The 24,468-nt window shown below is 41.3% G+C and overlaps 1 protein-coding gene across 3 annotated transcripts in view; it reads right to left on the bottom strand.

Moving 5' to 3' along the window:
• The window catches only part of ipmkb (inositol polyphosphate multikinase b), a 262,387-nt gene that overhangs the window by 210,598 nt on the left and 27,321 nt on the right, over window positions 1-24,468 (bottom strand). The gene's annotated exons all lie outside the window — the stretch shown is intronic.

The raw sequence follows: 24,468 nt of genomic DNA, 5'->3' as shown, positions 1-24,468 counted from the left end.
AAGATTAGATCATTTGAAAAAATTAATGCCATTCATAATCAAGAGATGCACATAGATTTTTGAATTATAAAACTTTTTGTACATCAATTGCTAAACCAATAAACATTCAGAATTGGTCTGAATATTAATAGAGTCCACTTATTCCTATACAAATCTTCAACATACAGCAGCAATACAGATTCTAAAAATTAAACAAATGCAACTTCAGGAAGATGAATTAAAATGAACAAGTTTAACTCTTGGCTGTAAAATATTAAATTAAACCACATGGCAAAATTGAAAACTTTTACATAAAAGCAATCTATGGAAGAAAGAGCCTACACCAAATATAAATATGCTCTAATTGATGTAATGTGGTAGCACAATGAAATCAGCAGTAAATTTGCCATCTGTGCATCATTGCACTTAATTGCAAAGTCACATTCTAAAAATGAAACAAAAGATGCTGGAAAAATTCAGCAGGTCAGCAGTATTCATGGAAAATGAAAAGCACAATTACAGTTTCAGGCACACAGACTGCCTTTACTTGATAGAGTATTTCTCAAGCATCTTGATTTAATTTCAGATTTCCACCGTCTTCTACATTCTACATTCATTTTCTGTTCCTATGGAACCCTTTTGCTCATTGTACAGCTGCTTCTATAGTAACTGACCAATATTAATATTTCAAGATGGGCAAGAATCCTCGTCATTAAGGAATATGCTCCCCATGAAGAAAGGCAATGTCACTTTCAAACACAAAGTGCTGGAGGAACTCAGCAAGTCAGGCAGCATCTTGGAGTAGAATAAACAGTCAACATTTTGGGCCGAGACTCTCCATCAGGTCTGAAAACGAAAGGGAAAGAAGGCAGAAGGAGTTTGGGGGGTGGGGGGAACAGAAGGAGTACTATCTGGCAGGTGATAGGTGAAGCCAGGTGAAGGGAAAGCTGGGTGGTGGGGGAGGGGTTGAGATAAGAAGCTAGGAAGCAATGAGTAGAAGCGGTGAAGGGCTGAATGAGAAGGAACTCGATAGGAGAGGAGAGTGGATCACGGAAGAAAGGGAAGGAGGAGGGGCAGCAGAGGAAGGTGATGGGCAGGCGAGGAGGAGAAGAGGTTCTGTTGTTCCGTTCTTCTGCTGAACATTGTGGCAGTGGTAAATGTGGCACTTGCAGGCTGCCCCCAGCACATCCTTAGGTTGTGTTGGTTATTAACAGTACATTTCACTGTATGTTTCTATTTACTGTACATGTGATAAATGAATGAATCTGAATTTGAAAGGGGTGAGAGAGAACCAGAACTGGGAATGGGATGGGGGGTGGGTAGGAGAGAAATTACTGTAAGTTAGAGAAATCAATGCTCATGCCATCAGGTTGGAGGCTTCCAGACGTGATGAGCAGTTGCTCCTCCACCCTGAGTGTGGCCACATCATACAGTACAGGTGGCCATGAATCAATATGTCAGAATAAGTATAGTTAGTTGAACTGAAATTAATGGCCACCAGCAAGCACCAACTTTTGTGGCAGACTGAGCGAAGGAGCCTGGTGAAGTGCTCTCATAATCTACATTAGTTCTCACCAATGTAGAGAAGGCCACACTGAGAGTGCAGGATACCATTTTTTCAAGTCTCATTTGATGATCAAGGTAAGAGATGAAACATGGGAACTAAGCTACAAAGTGCACCCGTTGATAATCAATACATCTATCGCAAAGAAGGCCATTCACAGACGTAAACTATCTGTTTCATGGTGGTACAAACTGCCTCTTGTAGGCTTAATTACTTGCCGGGTTATGCTCCTCTCCTTCCCCCTTTTAATTCTGGTTTCTGGCTTCTGCCCTCTTTCTTTTCAGTCCTGATGAAGGGTCGTGGCTCAAAACATCTGTTCATTTTCCTCCACAGATGCTGCATGACCCAAGGAGTTCATGCAGCATTTTGTGTGTGTTGTTTTTGAATGATTTCTTGCTTATTTTATTACCATATCTACAGCAACCAACATTATGAAACAGAATAATAGAATGATATGTTTGATTTCTAATCTCTTTTCATTGAATGTTTTGTCAGTTTAATTTTAACAAAAAAAAACAACAGTGCCAATTACATTCAATATCCAGTAAATCTAATTTTTTAAATCAATTACACCAAAACTGCCAGAAAATAAAACCGAGAGGTCATTGAAAAAAACCTGTAGAGTTTGAGAATACTAACTCTTTCAAATTACAAACACAGTCAAACTGCTTTCTTCTGCATTGCAATGATTAAAAGATTGCAGGAAGACCTATGAAGATCAGTATACATGTGTTAAGAGGTCAGCCCATTCTAAACCAAGCCACAATGAAGAACACACTTCAGAGCAAATCAAAAAATGATATTGATAGTTTTCCTACGAATTTCAGGTCAATTGCTTTCAAGGATATACTTCAAGCAAATCTATTATCATCTGACAAAACTGTTAAATAATCAGATTATCCATGCAGGCTCAGCATATCTAATCCTCTCTTTCACTTTTCTACAATTTACAGTCCTTAGAAATTAAACTGCTTCCAATTCTGCAAAGCTGTACAAATCCCATCCAATCAGCTATATTTACTTCTTTTGGATCTAATCCTGTTCAGCCCTCAACTCATATGTGACTCAACTGCAGTATTTCTTTTGGGTAATACAAATATTTAAAATACAAATCAAGTATTTCAGCTAAACTTAATGAAATATGGTTGAGAAAGGCCTAACTGTGATTTACAGAAACAAATAATGACAGGTTCAGTTGATCCTCATTGGTGGGGGGGGGTGGCCAGTTATGAAAAGGATGAACATCTTTAAGCTCCTGATCATCAACATTTCAGAGGATCTACCCTAGGCCCAACATAGCACGGCAATCATAAAGACACACCAGCAGCTCTACTTTGTTAGGAGTTTGTGGAAATTTGGTACAGAAATTCCTTACAAATTTGTAGATGCACTCTAGGAACTCCATGTGAGCAGGAGGCACAAGCCGGTGAGACTGGAGCTTAAGACCTAGTGCCCCAGTCATTGGAGTATCTGGAGTTCAGGTCTTCAACCAACATCATTGATACTGAAGATCGAAGCCTGCAGGTCAATGGGAAGTAAGGAAGTCAAGGGCTGATGGAGGAAGCCCTGTGTCTGCAAGTCTGTGAATCCACTGGGGAAGTCGATGCCCAATGTCTGCGAGTCTGCTGGGGCTCAGAGATGGCCTGTCCTGGGAGTTGAGGCCTGCGGGTGTGTAGGTGAAAAGAATGAATGGGGTTCACTTTGCTAGTGTTGTCTTGTTGCTGTTGTTCTGTTGTCATTGTTGCTTGTGCTGTTCTGCTGAACCTTGTGGGCATGTTATGTTGGCACTGGAGTGTGTGGTGACACTTGCAGGCTAGTACATCCTTAGGTTGTGTTGGGTATTAACACAAACAATACATTTCACTGTATGTTTCAAAGTACATGTAAGTAAATCTGAATCTGCACAGGACTGCAAGAGGCTGCAGAAGGTTATTGACTCAGCCAACTCGAACATGGGCACAACCCTCGCCACCACTGAAGACGTCAAGAGGCTGTACCTCAAGAAAACAGCATCCATCATTATTAATTTGTTTAGAAATGCAGCAGGGAAACTGGTCCTTCAGGCCCAATGAACCCCACTACCATATTCTAACCATGCAACCAATTCACCTACTAACCCACAGGTTTCTGGAAAGGAAGGGGAAACTCACGCAGTCACAAGGTGAACGTACATATAGACAGCAGCAGGAACTGAACCTGGGTCACTGGTGCTGTAACAACATTACACTAACCACTACACTGCAGTGCTGCCCCATTAAGGACCCTCACCATCTAGGACATGCCCTCTTCTCTTTACTGTCATCAGGGAGGTAATGCAGCATGAAGATCCATATTCACCGATATAGAAAAGAGCTTCTTCCCCTTTGCCATCAGATTTCCAAGTTGTCCAGGAACACAAATTCGTTATTCCATTTTTGTGCTATTTGTTAATAGTAATTTATAGATTTTTATGCCTCTGCACTGGACTGCGTCCGCAAAATAACAAATTTCAGGTCATACGCCAGTGCTAATAAATCTGATTCTAATTCTGAATCTTTTTCAGGCCTCTGCATTTTCATTCGGAGTTTAATTTGAAGCTATAGCCCTTGAGGTTATCTGAAATTGAATCCCATCTCATTTACTACTTGAAAAGTGCCAGGATTGAACCTTTATACAAAAGTGATTTAGATATACCTTTTTTTTAAAGCTCTGAATTATGCATTTCAAACTTGCCTTCCAGTATGAAGCAAAACAAGGACTGTTTGTTTTATTCCCTCAAATTAAATAACAATTTTCAGCAACCTGAATGGGATCTGGGTTTTCTGAATAATCCAGCGAATTAAACTAAATCACGAGAGGAATCCATTTAATTTATATTACTATGCTAATTAAAACGAAGTCTCCAGTGTCTCTCTAACCTCCTGTGGAGATGATTGATCTTAGCTGAGAATACAATGGAAATACTAAAATTTGACCTAAATATCATTAAAAAGAGAATATCGTTAAAAAGAGGTCCACAATCACCATCACCACAAGCTGTGTGCTTAGCCAGCAGCCCTACTCGCATTTAACTTACGACTGTGAAACTAGGTACAGCTCCAATGCCATACTTAAGTTTGCTGACAACACTACTGTTATTGGCCCAATCAAAGGTGGTGCCAAATCAGCATACAGGAGGGAGACGGAAAATCTGGCTGATAGGTGCCATATCTACAACCTCTTACTCAATGTCAGCAAAACCAAAGAGCTGATTGTTGACTTCAGCAGGAGGAAACCAGAGGTCCATGAACCAGTCCTCATTGGGAGATCAAAGGTGGAGAGGGTTAGTAAATTCCCCCCCCTCAATGTTATAATCTCAGAAAATCTGCCGAGTTCAGCACCCAAATGCCATTACAAAGAAAGAGTGGCAGTCCTTCCACTTTCTTAAAAGCACATCATCTAATATTTTGGCAAACTTTTACACACACATGGTAGAGAGTATACTGACTGATTGCATCATGGTCTGGTATGGAAACACCAATGCCTTTGAATGGAAAAGCTTACTAAAAGTAGTGGATTAAGTCCATGACAGATGCAGCCCTCTCCACCACTGAGAACATCTACAAAGAGCGCAAGACGTCCACTATCCAAATCATGCCCTCTTCTCACTGCTGCCATCAGAAAGGAGGTACAGGAGCCGAAAGTCCAACACTACCAGATTCAGTTATTACCCTTCAACCATCAGGCTTCTGAACCAGAGTGGGTAACTTCACTCACCTCAACATTGAACTGATTCCACAACCAATGAACTCACTTTCAAGGCCTCTTCATCTCATGTTCTCAATATTCATTACTTATTCATTAATATTTTGCCTTTTTTCTGCTTATACAATTTGTTGACTTTTGCACGTTGGTTGTTTGTCCGTCTTTATGTGCTGCTTTCATTGATTCTATTGTGTTTCTTTGTATTTACTGTGAATGCCCACAGGAAAATGTTTTATATAATTAAAACATTAACTGAACCATGCTCAAAAATAACACCCAATTCATTATAACACACACACAAACTACTAGAAAAACTCAGATCAGGCAGCATCTGCAGAAAATAATAAACAGTTGACGATTTGGCCCAAGACCCTTCATCAGAACTGGAAAGGAAGGAAGAAGAAACCAGAACGTCTTCATATACTGTTTGGTACCTAATTTGATACTGACATCAACACATGTAATTGAGTCCCATCGGAGAAGGGTCAGGTTAGACAGTGATACTCGGTATTGAGCTTCAGATGATTTATTATGAAGAAATGACCCAACTCAATCCAAACTGAGCCAAATCCAGCAACTTCATTTTTTCCCCTGGCACCAGAATTGACGTATTGAATCCAAGTTAGTTAGCCAGCCCATAATGTAATCATTTATGAAAACTGACAAGGTGGCCATAGTAATGTCTAATTTGCAGAAATTCAACGTAAGTGTTGTAAAATCAAAAGTACTACATAAATATTTGCAGTGGTTTCCTAACTCTTTTCTATTTGCAAGCTTATTCATTATCTAAATCATCTTTGCTGAACCAAGGTTAGACTTTTAGTTAGCCACCGAGGGACTAAGTTTCGCTGAGAGTTCATATTTCTCAAAGAAATGTACATTAAAAGCTATTCATAATTCCAGAAGGTTGGTAATTGCCTATTTCTTGGAACACCTTTGCACCTAGTTTCCCTAACTTAGCAAATCCACTCCTTGCAATTTTTAAAATTGATATTAAATTCAAAACTCTAATTTCTATTGAACTGCATACATCTCAAATCTCTTATTCTCCCAGACTGCTCCTATTTCCTGCTTTGCAGTACCGGTCTTACCTCACTGTCCATCATCAAGGATATCCCACCACAATCCCCTATCATCTGGTTTGTCTGTTGGAAATACTTCCTAACAGTTTTAATTACCCTATTAAATAATCATAGTTCATTTTTGGATTGTCCAATGCAATGCACACTATTGAAATAATCAGTAACAACATTTTGTGTATGTGCAAATCCCTCTCCAATCTTGCTCTCTTCTATATCCTTTAATACCTTTGTCCAATCATATGCAAGTAATTAAATTTAAATAACAAATAGCTTAAGTGAATAAATGGTAAACTCTCAGACTATGAATACAGATTTCTGAATCAAATTATCAAGTTAAACAAATAAGGTTAGGGCTAAATAGGTCTTTGAGGCTTCTCTGAATCACTATTAACTCAATATTAATGTGCTTAACATTTTAAAAAGTGACTGTTTGTTGCTGCATGAGTGAAGGTATTTTCTATTGAGCTTGTAACCTTCCCTTAGCCCAAGATTAATGTGTATTATTGAAAATCAGTTTCCAAAATTACAGCAGCCAAATTACAAAAGAAGCAGAATTTATAAACTCAGTGGCCCCTTTTTTAGGCATCTCCTGTACTGAGTAAAATGGCCACTGAGTGGATGTTCATGGTCTTCTGTTGCTGTAGCCCATCCACTTCAAGATTCAATGCGTTGTGTGTTTAGAGATGCTCTTCTGTACACCACGTTGCAACACGACATTATTTGAGTTACTATCACCTTCCTGTCAGCTTGAACTAATCTGGCCATTCTCTTCTGAGCCCTCCCAGTAACAAGGCATTTTAACCCACAAACTGCCGCACTCTGGAGGTTTTTTGCTTTTCACACCATTCTTTCAAAACTCCAAAGACTGCCGTTTGTAAAATTCCCAGATTAGCTGTTTCTAAGATATTCAAACCACCCCATCTGGCACCAACAATCATTCCACAGTCAAAGTCACTTAGATCACATTTCTTCCCCATTCTGACATCTGGTTTGAACAAATGAAATTCTAAACCATATCTGCATGTTTTTATGCAGTTAGTTGCTGCTAAATGATTGGCTAATTAGATATTTGTATTAACAAGCTAGTCTACAAATTTACCTAATAAAATGGCCACTAAGTATAAGTTAACAGTATGTCCTTTGAAGTTAGTTTCTGTAATCTAAAGATTAAGGCCAACCATCACACAATTCCAGCACCTTTATGTGACAAAATAACATGTGGGGACCATACTTCTGATTGTAATTTACAGTATGTTTTCTTTATTGCACTGGATTGCAGACACAAAACAACTAATTTCAAACATATCAGTGGTAATAAACCTGATTCTGATTTAGCAGGGACAGAAGGGAGCATAGTGAATCAACAATTTTACAGAGAATGTAAATCAAATTGCCAAATTCATAACTATTCCCTACCCTATAGTTTCCCCCAGAATATCTTTAACTGTAGACAGTGTACTTGCTGTGAACTAAAATTTCTTGTCTATGATTTTTTTCTGGTTTATTGCTCTTCTCCTTGTCAAAGGTTTCATTACATTGCTTTTGCTTTAATAACAATTGCACAGTTCTTTACTATATTAAGGATGATTATTATTCTTCTACATTCAGCGTTTTCTTCTTTTCCCCCAGCAAGTATACTTGCTTTTCTGCAGAGAAATTACTTTAGTCAGAGGGTGGTAAATCTGTGGAATTTGTTGCCACAAGCGGCTGTAGAGGCCAAGTCATTGGGTGCATTTAAGGCAGAGATAGGTAGGTTCTTGATTAGCCATGGCATCAAAGGGTATAGGGAGAAGGCAGGGGAGTTGGGATAACTGAAAGAATTGGATCAGCTATGATTGAATGGTGGAGCAGACTCGATGAGCCGAATGGCCTACTTCTGCTCCTATATCTTATGGTCTTATCCTTTCCTGCACAAACTCAAACCATAACAAAAAGAAGTGTCTTATTACAGGAAAAAAAACCATAATTATTCTTTCTTCACCAAGAATGAAATACAAAATTTCTGTAATACTTTATAGTAAGCACAAAAACTATCCTTGAGACTGTCATACCATCACAATCAGGTTTATTATCACTGGCATGTGACGTGATATTTGTTAACTTAGCAGCAGCGATTCAATGCAATACATAATCTAGCAGAAAAAACTAATAATGATAAACAAGTAAATCATTTATGTATATTAACTAGATTTTTAAAATGTGCAGAAACAGAAACACTGTATTAAAAAAAAGTGAGGTGGTGTCCAAAGATTCAATGTCCATTTAGGAATCTGATGGCAGAGGGAAAGAAGCTGTTCCTGAATTGCTGAGTGTGTGCCTTCAGGCTTCTGTACCTCCTACCTGATGGTAACAGTCAGAAAAGGGCATGCCCTGGGTGCTGGAGATCCTTAATGAGACACCGCTCCCTAAAGATGTCCTGGGTACTTTGTAGGCTGGTACCCAAGATGGAGCCAACTAAATTTACAACCCTCTAGAGCTTCTTTAGGTCCTGTGCAGTAGCCCCTCCATACCAGACTGTGATGCAGCCTGTCAGAATGCTCTCCATGGTACAACTACAGAAGTTTTTGAGTGCATTTGTTGACATGCCAAATTTCTTCAAGCTTCTAATAAAATATAGCCGCTGTCTTGCCTTCTTTATAACTACATTGATATGTTGGGACCAGGTTAGATCATCAGACATCTTGACACCCAGGAACTTGAAGCTGCTCACTCCCTCCACTTCTGATCCCTCTATGAGGACTTGTATGTGTTCCTTCATCTTACCCTTTCTGAAGTCCACAATCAGCTCTTTTGTCTTACTGACATTCAGTGCTGCAGCACCATTCCACTAGTTGGCATACCTCACATCTGTACGCCCTCTCACCACCACTTGAGATTCTACCAACAATGGCTGCATCATCAGCAAATTTATAGGTGGTATTTGAGCTATTCCTAGCCACACAATCATGTGTATATGAAGAATAGAGCAGTGGGGTGCACCCCTGAGGTGCGCCAGTGTTGATCATCAGCGAGGAAGATATGTTATCACCAATCCACACAGGTTGTGTACTGAGGGAGGTACAGAGGCCCTGGCTCTGCAACCTCACAATCAGGATTGCGGGAATGATGGTATTAAATGCTGAGCTATAGTCGCTGAACGGCATCCTGATATAGATGTTTGTGGTGGTCTAAAGCCATGTGAAGAGCCATTGACATTGCATCTGCCATTGACCTATTGTGGCAATAGGCAAACTGCAATGGGTCCAGGTCCTTGCTAAGGCAGGAGTGCAGTCTAGTCATGACCAACTTCTCAAAGCATTTCATCACTGTTGATGTGAGTGCTACCAGATGATAGTCATTAAGGCAGCCCACATTATTCTTCTTAGGCACTGGTATAATTGTTGCCTTTTTGAAGCAAATGGGAACTTCCGCCCATAGCAGTGAGAGGTCAAAAATGTCCTTCAATACTCCCGCTGGCTGGTTGGGACAGGTTTTCAGAGCTTACCAGGTACTCCATTTGGACCTTCCACCTTTGAGGGTTCACTCTCTTTAAAGGGAGCCTAACGTCGGCCTCTGAGACAGAGATTACAGGGTCATCAGGTGCAGCAGGGATCTTCACAGCTATAGTTGTGTTCTCCCTTTCAAAGCGGGCATAGAAGGCGTTGAGTTCATCTGATAGTGAAGCACTGCCGCCATTCATGCTGTTGTGTTTCGCTTTGTAGGAGGTAATGACTTGCAGACCCTGCCAGAGTTGCCGTGCATCTAATGTTGCCTCCAACCTCGTACAAAATTATCTCTTCGCCCTTGAAATAGCCCTCCACAAATCATACCTGGTTTTCTGGTACAGGCCTGTGTTTGCCAGACATGAATGTCACAGATCTAGCCTTCAGCAAATGATGTACCTCCTGGTTCATCCACGGCTTTTGGTTTGGGAATGTACAGGAAGTCTTTGTGGGCATACACTAATCCACACAGGTTTTAATGAAGTCGATAACAACTGCAGCATACTCATCCAGGTTCGAAGATGAATTCCTAAATACAGTCCAGCCAACCCATTCAAAGCAGTCCTGTAGGCGCTCCTGTGCTTCCGCTGTCCATACCTTCTTGGTCCTCACTCCTGGTGCTGCAGTCTTCAGTCTCTGCCTATACTCAGGGAGTAGAAGTACAGCCAGGTGATCAGACTTCCCGAACTGAGGGCGTGGAAAAGCACGGTAGGCATTCTTAATGGTGTGTTGTTTCCTCTGGTATTGCAAGTGATCTGTTGATAGTAGTTGCTTAGTGATTTTTTTCAGACTGACGTGGTTAAAATCTCCCAAAACAATGGTGAAGGCATTAGGATGTGCTGATTTGTGCATGTTGATCCCATTACTCAGATCATCTGAGTAATCATCAGGCCTGTTTCACATTGGCCTGAGGTGGAATGTAAACTGCTACCAAAATGACCCCAGAGGACTCCCGTGGTAGGTAAAAAGAACAACACTTTACAGCTGGATATTCCAGGTCTGGTGAGCAGAATTGGACAGCACTGATATATTTGTGCACCAAGAAGAGTTGATCACGAGGCATACTCCACCACATCTGCTTTTGAGAGACTCTATAGATCAATCCTGACGGTGTATAGTAAACCCATTGATCTGGATCGCTGCATCCGATATGGAAGGGGTTAACCAGGATTCCGTGAAACAAAGGACACATGCAGTCTTAATGTTCCTCTGATTTAGCACCCTGGCTCTAAGATCACTGATTTTATTCACCAGAGACTGCACATTCACCAGCAAGATAGTTGGAATAGGGAGTTTAAATCCCTTTTCCTTAAAAGCACTTGTAATCCTGATCTACACCCACACTTCCTCCGAGCTGTCCTCCGTGGGCACTTCCAACCACAATTAGTGTTGTTTCTGTTGGTTTTGACCATCAAAAGTTCGTTTTGTGCATTAAGACATCTTTGTTGACTGCACTGACCTTGGACGCAGTTGTGTTTTTCACTGTATCAAGCTGAAATGGGAATATTTGATCATACCCATTGAGAGTACTGCTGCTACTCAAGTCACACCTAGGCACCTCAGACGAGACTATTTGAAAGTTGAAGTCTGTGTTCTTGACGAATACACCAAGTCTGTCATATAGAATTAAAATTTCAGAAAAATAAACACCGGTCTGGTACATGCTGTGAATGGCTTGCCAATCATACTCATCACTGAGGTGTTTATTAGTTGGCCACCTGCCAGAAATATATACACTAAACTAACATGATGAAATCTGGATCCAAAATGGTGAGGCCCTGCCATCAACGCATTTTAGAGCTGTAAGTGGATATTTGAAAACAAGCTTTGCTCAACTAAGGAAAATGTTAACACTTGACAAAGAAACACCAGCAAGCTTTATTGCACTAAGTTATTAATGAGACAGCCAGAAGATGACAAAGATTGGCTCCATTCCCCTCCCCCACCCACACCATACCAGGACCTGCTGTTTACAACATGATACTTTTGTCACCCTTTAAACATTTCCTGTTTCAGATTTCAGACATCTTCAGTTTTTTTAAAAAATTTACAACAATGCACAGTCAAGATTAGACCAAATCAGCTGCTATCAGTCTATCTGCAAGTCTTCAAGAACTTCTGATTGCCCAATTCTTCCAAACAACTCAGCACTGTTCAGAAGAACAACAATGGATGACATGCTTGCCACTGTCCCCACTCCAATACACTTACCTGGGCTGCACATGGAAGGCTCCTTACATAACTTCCACACCAGGAATTTGTCAGCAAGGTGCAGTGAAGCCACAACAGTCACTGGACCCCAGGATACATATTCTTGAAACACTAACCCTAGATTACCATTACAGCTTTTGACTGGAAGCAAGTCCGTGGAGCTTCAAAATTGGCTTCTAAAAAACTACTTACAAACCCCATTTCCAGAAAAGTTGGGATATTTTCCAAAATGCAATAAAAATAAAAATCTGTGATATGTTAATTCACGAGAACCTTTACTTAACTGACAAAAGTACAAAGAAAAGATTTGCAATAGTTTTACTGACCAACTTAATTGTATTTTGTAAATATACACAAATTTAGAATTTGAAGGCTGCAACACACTCAACAAAAGTTGGGACAGAAGCATTGTGTTACATTACCTTTCCTTTTAATAACACTTTTAATCCTTTTGGAACTGAGGATACTAATTGTAGTAGATTTGCAATTGGATATTTTGTCCATTCTTGCTTGATATAAGACTTCAGCTGCTCAACAGTCCGTGGTCTCCGTTGTCTGATTCTCTTCTTCATGATGCGCCATACATTTTCAATAGGAGATAGATCTGGACTGGCAACAGGCCAGTCAAGCACACGCACTCTGTGCCTACAAAGCCACGCTGTTGTAGCCCGTGCAGAATGTGGTCTGGCATTGTCCTGCTGAAATAAGCATGGATGTCCCGGGAAGAGACGTCACCTTGATGGCAACATATGTCTCTCTAAAACCGTAATATATGCCTCAGTCAATGGTACCTTCACATACATGCAACTCACCCGCGCTGTGGGCACTGATGCACCCCCATACCATCACAGATGCTGGCTTTTGCACCTTTCGCTGATAACAATCAGGATGGTCGTTTTTATCTTTGGCACGGAGAACTCAATGCCCATTTTTTCCAAAAACTAGCTGAAATGTGGACTCATCTGACCACAGCACACGGTTCCACAGTCTTTTGGTCCATCTGAGATGAGCTCGGGCCCAGAGAACTCGCCGGCGTTTCTGCACAGAGTTGATGTACGGCTTCCTCCTTGCGTAATACACTTTCAAGCTGCATTTCTGGATGCAGCGACAGACTGTGTTAGGTGACAATGGTTTTCCAAAGTACTCCCCAGCCCAGGTGACTACGATTGCCACAGTAGCATGACAGTGCCGCCTGAGGGCTCGAAGATCATGCGCATTCAACAGTGGTTTCCAACCTTGCCCTTTACGCACTGAGATGTCTCTGAATTCTCTGAATCTTTTCACAATATTATGTACTGTAGATGTTGAAAGACCTAAATTCTCTGCAATCTTGCGTTAGGAAATGTTCCTTTTGAACTGACTAACAATTCTCTCATGAATTTTGGCACAAAGGGGTGGGCCACGACCCATCCTTGCTTGCAAAGACTGAGCCTTTGATGGACGCTACTTTTAAACCCAGTCATGATACCTCACCTGCTACCAATTAGCCTGCTTAATGTGGAGTCTTCCAAACCAGTGTTACTTGAATATTCTGTGCACTTTTCAATCTTATTTTAACTCTGTCCGAACTTTTGTTGAGTGTGTTCCAGTCATCAAATTCTAAATTTGTGTATATTTACAAAATACAATTAAGTTGGTCAGTAAAACTATTGAAAATCTTTTCTTTGTACTTTTGTCAGTTAAATTTTAACGGTTCACGTGAATTAACATATCACAGACTTTTTTTATTGCATTTTGAAAAATATCCCAACTTTTCTGAAAATGGGGTTTGTAGAATAAAGAATAATACCATAACTTAAAGAAATAACTAAAAATATTAGAATAAAATTAAATAAATAAAAAAGTGCATCTCTAGAATGGGCATCACACTCAAGTAAATAGGAACTTCAATCTCACACCAGACCTAACTGCATGGAAGAGATGGATTCGGCATCCATGGGGAACCTGAACACAACCATTCACAAAGGGGAAGGCCAGCAACCAGAAGTCACTGTGTACACTGGCAGAAATGATAGAGGTAGACATAGGAATGAACTCCTGCAGAATGAATAAAGAATTAGGGAAGACATCAAAAACCAGTACCTCCAGGGTTGTAGTCTCTGGATTGCTTCTGTGCCACAAAGTATTGAGGGAAAAGGAGAATACAGCAGATGAATGTGTGGCTAAAGAATTGGTGCAAGGGGCTATGGTTACAAGGGAGGGTTTGAACTAGACTGGCAGGGGGAGGTGGTGAAGCACAAGAAACAAGATAGTAACAGAGAAGACAACAAAGAGTGAGAAAGGTTAGGGTAGAATAACCATATAACAATCACAGCACGGAAACAGGCCATCTTGGCCCTCCTAGTCCGTGCCAAACCCTTAATCTCACCTAGTCCCACCTACCCGCACTCAGCCCATAACCCTCCACTCCTTTCCTGTCCATATACCTATCCAATTTTACCTTAAATGACACAACTGAACTGGTCTCTACTACTTCTACAGGAAGCTCATTCCACACAGCTATCACTCTTTGAGTAAAGAAATACCCCCTCGTGTTTCCCTTAAACTTCTGCCCCCTAACTCTCAAATCATGTCCTCTAGTTTGAATCTCCCCTACTCTCAATGGAAACAGCCTGTTCACGTCAACTCTATCTATCCCTCTCAAAATTTTAAATACCTCGATCAAATCCCCCCTCAACCTTCTACGCTCCAATGAATAGAGACCTAACTTGTTCAACCTTTCTCTGTAACTTAATTGCTGAAACCCAGGTAACATCCTAGTAAATCGTCTCTGCACTCTCTCTAATTTATTGATATCTTTCCTATAATTCGGTGACCAGAACTGCACACAATATTCCAAATTTGGCCTTACCAATGCCTTGTACAACTTTAGCATTACATCCCAACTTCTGTACTCAATGCTTTGATTTATAAAGGCCAGCATTCCAAAACCCCTCTTCACCACCCTATCTACATGAGACTCCACTTTCAGGGAACTATGCACAGTTATTCCTAGATCTCTCTGTTCCTCTGCATTCCTCAATGCCCTACCATTTACTCTGTATGTTCTATTTGGATTATTCCTGCCAAAATGTAGAACCTCACACTTCTCAGCATTAAACTCCATCTGCCAATATTCAGCCCATTCTTCTAACCGGCATAAATCTCCCTGCAAGCTTTGAAAATCCACCTCATTATCCACAACACCTCCTACCTTAGTATCATCGGCATACTTACTAATCCAATTTACCACCCCATCATCCAGATCATTTATGTATATTACAAACAACATTGGGCCCAAAACAGATCCCTGAGGCACCCCGCTAGTCACCGGCCTCCATCCCGATAAACAATTATCCACCACTACTCTCTGGCATCTCCCATCTAGCCACTGTTCAATCCATTTTATTACTCCAGCATTAATACCTAACGACTGAACCTTCTTAACCAACCTTCCATGTGGAACTTTGTCAAAGGCTTTGCTGAAGTCCATATAGACTACATCCACTGCCTTACCCTCGTCAACATTCCTCGTAACTTCTTCAAAAAATTCAATAAGGTTTGTCAAACATGACCTTCCATGCACAAATCCATGCTGGCTACTTCTAATCGGATCCCGTCTATCCAGATAATTATAAATACTATCTCTAAGAATACTTTCCATTAATTTACCCACCACTGATGTCAAACTGACAGGTCTATAATTGCTAGGCTTCCTTCTAGAACCCTTTTTAAACAATGGAACCACATGAGCAATACGCCAATCCTCCGGCACAATCCCCGTTTCTAATGACATATTAAAGATCTCCGTCAGAGCTCCTGCTATTTCTACACAAACTTCCCTCAAGGTCCTGGGGAATATCCTGTCAGGACCCAGAGATTTATCCACTTTTAAATTTCTTAAAAGCGCCAGTACCTCCACCTCTTTAATTGTCATAGGTTCCATAACTTCCTTACTTCTTTCCCACACCTTAGACAATTCAATATCCTTCTCCTTAGTGAATACCGAAGAGAAGAAATCATTCAAAATCTCTCCCATCTCCTTCGGTTCCACACATAGCTGACCACTCTGATTCTCTAAGGAGCCAATTTTATCCCTCACTATCCTCTTGCTTTTAATATAACTGTAAAAACCTTTCGGATTTACTTTCACCTTATTTGCCAAACCAACCTCGTATCTTCTTTTAGCTTTTCTAATCTCTTTCTTAAGATTCCTTTTACATTCTTTATATTCCTCGAGCAATTCCTTTACTCCATGCTGCCTATATCTATTGTAGACATCCCTCTTTTTCTGAACCAAATTTCTAATATCCCTTGAAAACCATGGTGCTCTCAAACCTTTAACCTTTCCTTTCACCCTAACAGGAACATAAAGATTCTGTACCCTCATAATTTCACCCCTAAATGACCTCCATTTCTCTATTACATCCTTCCCATAAAACAACTTGACCCAATCCACTCTCTCTAAATCCCTTCGCATCCCCTCAAAGTTAGCCTTTCTCCAATCAAAAATCTCAACTCTAGGTCCAGTCCTGTCCTTCTCCATAATTATATTGAAGCCAATGCTATTGTGATCACTGGACCCGAAGTGCTCCCCAACACATACATCTGTCAGCTGACCTATCGCATTCCCTAACAGGAGATCCAACACTGCCCCATCTCTAGTCGGTACTTCTATGTATTGTTGCAAAAAACTATCCCACGCACATTTCACAAACTCTAAACCATCCAGCCCTTTTACAGAATGAGCTTCCCAGTCTATGTGTGGAAAATTAAAATCTCCCACAATCACCACCTTGTGTTTACTACAAATATCTGCTATCTCCTTACACATTTGCTCTTCCAACTCACGCGCCCCATTAGGTGGCCTATAATACACTCCTATCAGTGTTACTGCACCTTTCCCATTCTTCAATTCCACCCAAATGGCCTCCCTAGAGGAGCTCTCTAATCTATCCTTCCAAAGCACCGCCATAAGATTTTCTCGGACAAGCAATGCAACACCTCCTCCTCTGGCACCTCCTACTCTATCACACCTGAAGCAACTAAATCCAGGAATATTTAGTTGCCAAACACACCCTTCCTGCAACCATGTTTCACTAATAGCTACAACATCATAATTCCAGGTATCAATCCACGCTTTAAGCTCATCCACCTTTCTTACAATGCTCCTAGCATTAAAATAGATACATTTAAGATACTCTCCATCTCCTCCTCTCTTTCCATCCCTAACAATGCATTCAAATTTATTATCCTTTTCTTTCTTCTCCCCTACATCTTCGGGCTGAGCGCATCCCTTCTCCATCACCTGCCTTTCCTCCCTCACACACTGTCTATTTACTTGCTCCACTGGTGAACTAACCTCCTCTCCCATAGTCTCCTCAAATAGTCTCCAGCCCCCCCCCCCATCTTACTAGTTTAAAGTCCCTGACTATTGAGTCCCCTATTACTATGGACCTCTTTCTTCTAACCCTACCCTTCTGAGCTACAGGGCCGTCCTCTGTGCCGGAGGCTCGGCCACTGTCACTCCCATCAGGTAGGCTGTCCCCCCCAACAGTACTCAAACATGAGTACTTATTGTCAAGGGGTACAGCCACTGGGGTACTCTCTAGTACCTGCCTCTTCCCCTTCCTGACTGTAACCCACCTATCTGCCTCCCGTGGTCCCGGAGTGACCACCTGCCTGTAACTCCTCTCTATCACCTCCTCACTCTCCCTGACCAGGCGAAGGTCATCGAGCTGCAGCTCCAGTTCCCTAACTCGGTCCCTCAGGAGCTGCAGCTCGGCGCACCTGGCGCAGATGTGGACGTCCGGGAGGCTCGGAGACTCCAGGATCTCCCACATCCGACACCGAGAACAACAAGCTGCCCTCACACTCATACCTCCCAAATAACTGAAAATACAAGAACTAAAAGATAAGCCTACTGTGCCCTCTTCTGCCTAAGCCCTCTGAGCCCAAGCCCTACACTCTGCTCCCAGCGCACTCCGCTGCCCGCAAACGAAGCTGCCCGCTTCTTAAGGCGGCGTTCTTTATATATCTTCCCTCCTTCCCGGGCCTCCTTCACGCGCCTGCGCAGTCCCGCCTCTCAGAACTCCGATCTGAGAAGCAATTGGACAATTTGAAAATGGCCGCCGCCACACTTCCTCTCAAGCCTCGCTGACCTCTTCCAAAAGAGAACTACCTCACTCAGTATCTCCTTTATATATCTTCCCTCCTTCCCAGGCCTCCTTCACGCGCCTGCGCAGTCCCGCCTCTCAGAACTCCGATCTGAGAAGCAATTGGACAATTTGAAAATGGCCGCCGCCGCACTTCCTCTCAAGCCTCGCTGTCCTCTTCCAAAAGAGATCAAGAGAAAAATCTATGTGTGGAGCCTCTAGATATCAGTCAAGTTCTCAATGAACATCTCTCCTTTGTTTTTACCATGGAGAAACATATGAAGACTTGAGAACCTAACAGAATGAATTAATGTCCTTTGGCAACAGTCCATAATAAAGTAGAGGAGGGGTTCCTTGTGTTAAGATGTAGAAAGGCAGACAAATCTCCAGGTCTGCCCAAAGTATATCTAAGATCATCATGAGAAACTAAAGAAGAAACTGCTGGAACCCCTCCTGAGATATCTACAACACCCTGACCAAGTGCCAGAAATCTGAAGGATAGTAAATATTGTGTCTTTATTTAAAATGAACTGTAATTATAGAATTATTATCTTAACATTCATGGTAGGCAAATTGCTGAAAGCATTCTGAGGAATAAGATACATTTATATTTGAAAGCCATGGGTTGATTAACAATTGCCAGAATGGCTCTAGGAGAGAGAGATCTTATCTTGTCAATTTGATTGGGTATATTTTGACAAAGTGATGAGGAATACTGGTGAAGGGAGGACATTAGATAAAGTATAAATGGATTTCAGTAAGGAATTTGACAAAGGTTCCACATGACAGCCTGCTCTGGAAGGTTAGATCACATGGCATTGAAGGAGAGCAAGCAAACAGCATACGAAGTTGGTTAAATGATAGTAAACAGAGGGTGATGATGGAATGGTGCTTCTCAGACTGGAGGACCATGACTCGGTGCATCCCAGGGGCCATTTGTCACATATTAATGGCTTCGATGAGAATATACAATCAGCAATTGCTAAGTTTGCAGATGACACTAAAGCATGTAGCATCATGGACAGTGGAATACCAAGAATTGCAAGCAGCAACTTGATTGGCTGGTTAGGTGTACTGAGGGATGGTAAAAGGAATTACATTCAGAGAAGGGCAAAGTGCTACATTTTGGAAAGACAAAAATCAAGATATGGGGGGGTGGTGGGGTTGATTGATAAATTTGTGGCCTAAGGTAGAAGGAGTCAATTTTAGAAAACATAGCACATTTATTTTTCAACATAGTACACTTAGTCCAGCAGTTGTGGAGCATACAGATCTTGGACCTCTTGGACCTATGCAGAAAGTTTTGAAGTTAATCTCCTTCTGCCTTAGGCCACAAACTTATCAATCACCCCTGATGAGTTATTAACTGATGAATTATTAACTTCAAATGTTCTGCATAATCATTTAAAGAATTGAACTGCATGTGCATGTAACGAGAGCTGTATAACTCACCTCTTTCTACCTTAGGCCACAAACTTATCAATCACCCCTGATGCGTTATTAACTTCAAACTCTGCATAATCATTCAAAGAGCTGAACTGCATGTGCATGTAATGAGCGTTGTACAACTCATCTCCTTCAACCTTAGACCATGAACTTATCAATCAACCCTGCTGTGGACACTTTCTGGAAGTCCGAGATCTGTATGCTCCAAGATCACTGGACCAGGCGTGTAAATGTAGGAGGAAACTTTGTTGAAAAATAAATGTGCTAGGTTTTCTAAAATTGACTCCTTCTACCTTAGGTCACAAACTTATCAATCACCTCACGTAGGATTTTTATGCTTAATGAAAAGGCTGTGGGTACTGTTGTGGAATAGAGAAATCTTGAAATACAGGTGTATAGATCCATTAGAGCCACAGGTGGTCGGGTCAGTGAAGCAAGCTTCTGGCATACTGATCTTCATCAATCACTGCAGTGAATATAGAAGCTACAAGGTTATGTTGTGATTCTACAGGACACTGTTGAGATTACATTTGGAATATTAAGACCATAAGACATAGGAGAATTACGCCATTTGGCCCATTGAATCTGCTCTGCAATTCAATCACAGCTGACCCTCTTTATCCCCTCCTCAGCCCCACTCCCCAGCCTTCTCCCTGTAACCTCTGATGCCGTGGCCAATCAAGAACTTATCAACCTCCATCATAAATACACCCAACAACCTGGTCTCCACAGCTGCCTGTGATAACAAATTCACCACCCTCTGGGTAAAGAAATTTCTCAGCATCTCTGTTTTAAATGGACACCCCTCTATCCTGAAAAGTTTTAAAAGTTAATGAGATCTCCCCTCCATCCTTCTAAATTCCAGAGAGTACAACAGGCCCAGAGCCATTAAACATTCCTCTATAACCCTCTGATTCCCAGAAGCATCCTTGTGAACTTCCTCTGAACCCTCTCCAATGCCAGCACATCTTTTCTTAGATAAGAAGCCAAAAATTGTTCACAATACTCAAGGTGAGGCCTTACCAGTGCCTTATTAAGCCTCAACAGCACATCCCTGCTCTTGTATTCTAGAAATGAATGCTAACACTGCATTTGCCTTCCTCACCACTGATCAATCTGCAAGTTAACCTTCAGGGTGTTCTGCACAAGGATTCCTAAGTCCCTTTGCATCTCAGATTTTTGGATTTTCTCCCCATTTAGAAAAATAGTCTGCACATTTATTTCCACTACCAGAGTGCATGACCATGCATTTTCTAACATTGTATTTCATTTGTCACTCTATTGCCCATTCTCCTAATCTGTGTAAGACCTTCTGCAGCCTTCCTCTTTCCTCAACACTACCTGGCCATCCACCAATCTTCATATCAGCTGCAAACCTGGCAACAAAGCCATCTATTCCAACGTCTAAATCATTAATATACAGCAGAAAAAGCAGTCCAAACATCAACCCTTGCAAGATATCATTAGTCACTGGTAGCCAACCAGAAAAGGATCCTTTTGTTCCCACTTGCTGCCTCCTACCAATCAGCCAATGTTCTAACCATGCCAGTAACTTTCTTGTAATACCATAGGCTCTTAACTTGGTAAGCAATCTCATGTGTGGCAACTTGTCAAAGGCCTTCTGAAAGTGCAAATACAGTCGGCCTTCCTTATCCACAAGGTTCGCCTACACGAATACAAGAAAACCCAGAAGTACTCTTCCAGCACTCGTTGCTCGAGCATTATTCACCTCACATCTCGCTCATTCACTACTTTGTTCTTGTGAAAAAATGGCTCCTAAAAAGCAATTACATGGTCAAAGCAATTTCTCAAAGGTTAAGAGGGAGCGTAAAGTGCTATCTCTCACCGAGAAAGTAGAAATATTAGATATTTTGAAAAGTGGCATGTCACTTTCCAAAGTGGGCTGTAAGGCTGGTAAGAACAAATAGAGCATTCGCACAACAAAGCAGAAAGAAGCTGCAATTCATGGAAGTGTTAGTGCCACCCCTACAAAGGCAAAAATAATCTCTCTGGTTCGTGCTTGCAAAGACTGAGAAAGCATTAAGTGTGTGGCTAGAGGATATGTCACAGAAGCATATCCCTGTCGATGGCCAAATTATTTGTGAAAAAAGCTCTTAGTCTCTACGAGCACTACTGTGACGGGGTTGATATGAGCAAGAGAAGAGTTTAAGGCTAGTAAGGGATGGCTGGCTGGCTATGTAAAGCACTACGGCCTCAAGAACGTAAAGATCACGGGAGAATCGTCTTCTCATTCGTTCGCTACTTGTGTTGTGAGCAAAAGGAACATGTTCAGTTTTTTTTCTTGTCAATATTCCCTAAACATTATAGTATAACAACTATTTACCTAGCATTTACATTGTATAAAGTATTATAAGTAATCTAGAGATAACAAAGTATATGGGAGGATGTGCGTAGGTTATATGCAAATACTACACCATTTGATATAAGAGACTTGAGCATCTGCATTTTTTGGTATCCGTGGGAGGTCCCGGAACCAATCCTCGCGAATAAGGAGGGCCAACTGTATACAACATCTACTGCATCCCCCTTTATCTATCCTACTTGTAATCTCCTCAGAGTTCCAATAGGTCTTCAGGCAAGATTTTACCGTAAGGAAACCATGCTGACTTTGTCCTATCTTGTTCTGAATCACCAAGTACTGCATCATCCTTAACAATCGACTCCAACACCTTCTCAACCAGCAAGCTCAGGCTAATTGGTCTATAATTTCCTTTCTTAACGAGTGGAATGGCATTTGCAATTTTCCAGTCCTCTGGAACCATGCCAGAGTCCAACGATTCTTGAAAGATCATTACTAATGCCTCCATAATCTCTAACACTTTCAAAACCCTACAGTGCAGCTCATCTGGGTGACATGCACCCTTAGGTCTTTCAGCTTTTTGAGCACTTTCACCATTGTAATACTAACTGCACATACTTCTCTTCCCTCATACCTTTCAACATCTGGCACACTGTTTGTGTTTTCCACAGTGAAGACTGATGCAAAATACTCATTTAGTTCATCTGCCATCTCTTTGTTCCCCCATTACTACTTCTCTGGCCTCATTTTCTAGTGGCTCTATATCCACTCATCTCCCTTTTACTTTTTATATACTTGAAAAAGTTTTTTCCATCCATTTTGATATTGATTCCTAGTTTGCTTTCATATTTCATCTTACCCTTCCTAATGATCTTTTTAGTTGCTTTTCATAGATTGTTAAAAGTTTCCCAATCCTATATCTTCCCACTAATTTTTGCTTTGATGTATGCCCTCTCTTTTGCTTTTATATTATGCTCGACTTCCCTTGTCAGTCACAGTTGTACTACTTTGCCATTTGAGTATTTCTTTGTTTTTGGAATACATCTATCTTGCACCTTCTTCATTTTTCCCAGAAACTCAAGCCATTGTTGCTCTGCTGATATCCCTGCCACCATCTCCTTCCAATTTACTTTGGCCAACTCCCCTTTCATTCCACTGTAATTTCCCTTACTCCACTGATATGTCAGACTTTACTTCTTGCCTATCAGACTTCCAAGTTGAATTCAATCATATTGCAATCACTGACCCCTAAACATTCCTTTACCTTAAGCTCCCTAATCTCCTCTGGTTCATTACATAACACCCAATCCAGTATTGCTGATCCCCAAGTAGGCTCAATAACAAATTGCTCCAAAAAGCCATCTCATAGGCACTCAACAAATTCACTCTCTTGCGATCCATTACCAATCTGATTTTCCTCAATCTACCTGCATCTTAAAGTCTCCCCTGACTATCATAATATTGCCCTTTTGACAAGCCATTTCTATTTCCTGTTGTAATCCATTATTCACATCCCAGCTACTGTTCAGAGACCATCAACTACCACCAGGGTCCTTTTACCCTTGCAGTTTCTTACTCGACTCACAAGGATTCAAGAACTCTCGATCCTATATCACATCTTTCTAATGATTTGATTCCATTCTTTACCAGAAGAGCCATGCCACCCGCTCTGCCTACCTTCCTATCCCTCTGATACAATGTGTAACCTTGGACATTTAGCTCCCAAGTACAACCATTCTTCAGCCACAATTCAGTGATGGCCTTCACATCATACCAACAATCTGTAAAAGTGCAACAAGATCATTCACCTTACTTCTTACATTGAGATATAACACTTTGAGTACTGTATTTACTACCCTTTTTGATTCTGCATCCCTAATGCACTGATACTCACCATGCTGGATGTAATTTTGTCACATTATCTGCATGCCCTTCCTGACTGTCTGACTGCATGCTATCTTTGCTTTTTTGCCATCCATCCCATCTGAGTCCCTTTACTCTGGTTCCTATCCTCCTGCCAAATTAATTTAAACCCTCCCCAACAACTTCAACAAACCTGCCTGCTAGAGTACTGGTCCCCTTTGGGTTCAGGTGCAAGCCAAACCTTTCATACAGTTCAAACCACCCTCAGAAGAGATCCCTATGATCCAAGAACCTGAAGCCCTACCCTCTGCATGAGCTTCTCAGCCACGCATTTATCTGCCAAATTATCCTGTTTCTATCCTCACTGGTGTGTGGCACAGGTAATCCAAAAATTACTACCCTGGAGGTCCTGCTTCTCAATTTTCTACCTAGCTCTCTAAATTCTCTCTTAAGGACCTCTTTGCTTTTCCTTCCTATGTCATTGGTACCAATATGTACCAAGACATCTGGCTGCTCTTCTTCCCCCTCCAAAATGCTGTGGATGTGATCCCAGACGTCGCTAATAAGAAGAATGTGAATAGACTGGAAAGAGTGGAAAAAAAAGATTTGCAAGGATAATGCCAGGGCTCTATGCACTGATTTATAAAGAGAGATTAGATAGTCT

Source organism: Hypanus sabinus, chromosome 22 (genome assembly GCF_030144855.1).
Source record: "Hypanus sabinus isolate sHypSab1 chromosome 22, sHypSab1.hap1, whole genome shotgun sequence".
In the NCBI taxonomy this organism is placed as follows: Eukaryota; Metazoa; Chordata; class Chondrichthyes; order Myliobatiformes; family Dasyatidae; genus Hypanus; species Hypanus sabinus.
This window is presented reverse-complemented; position numbering and strand designations above follow the sequence as displayed.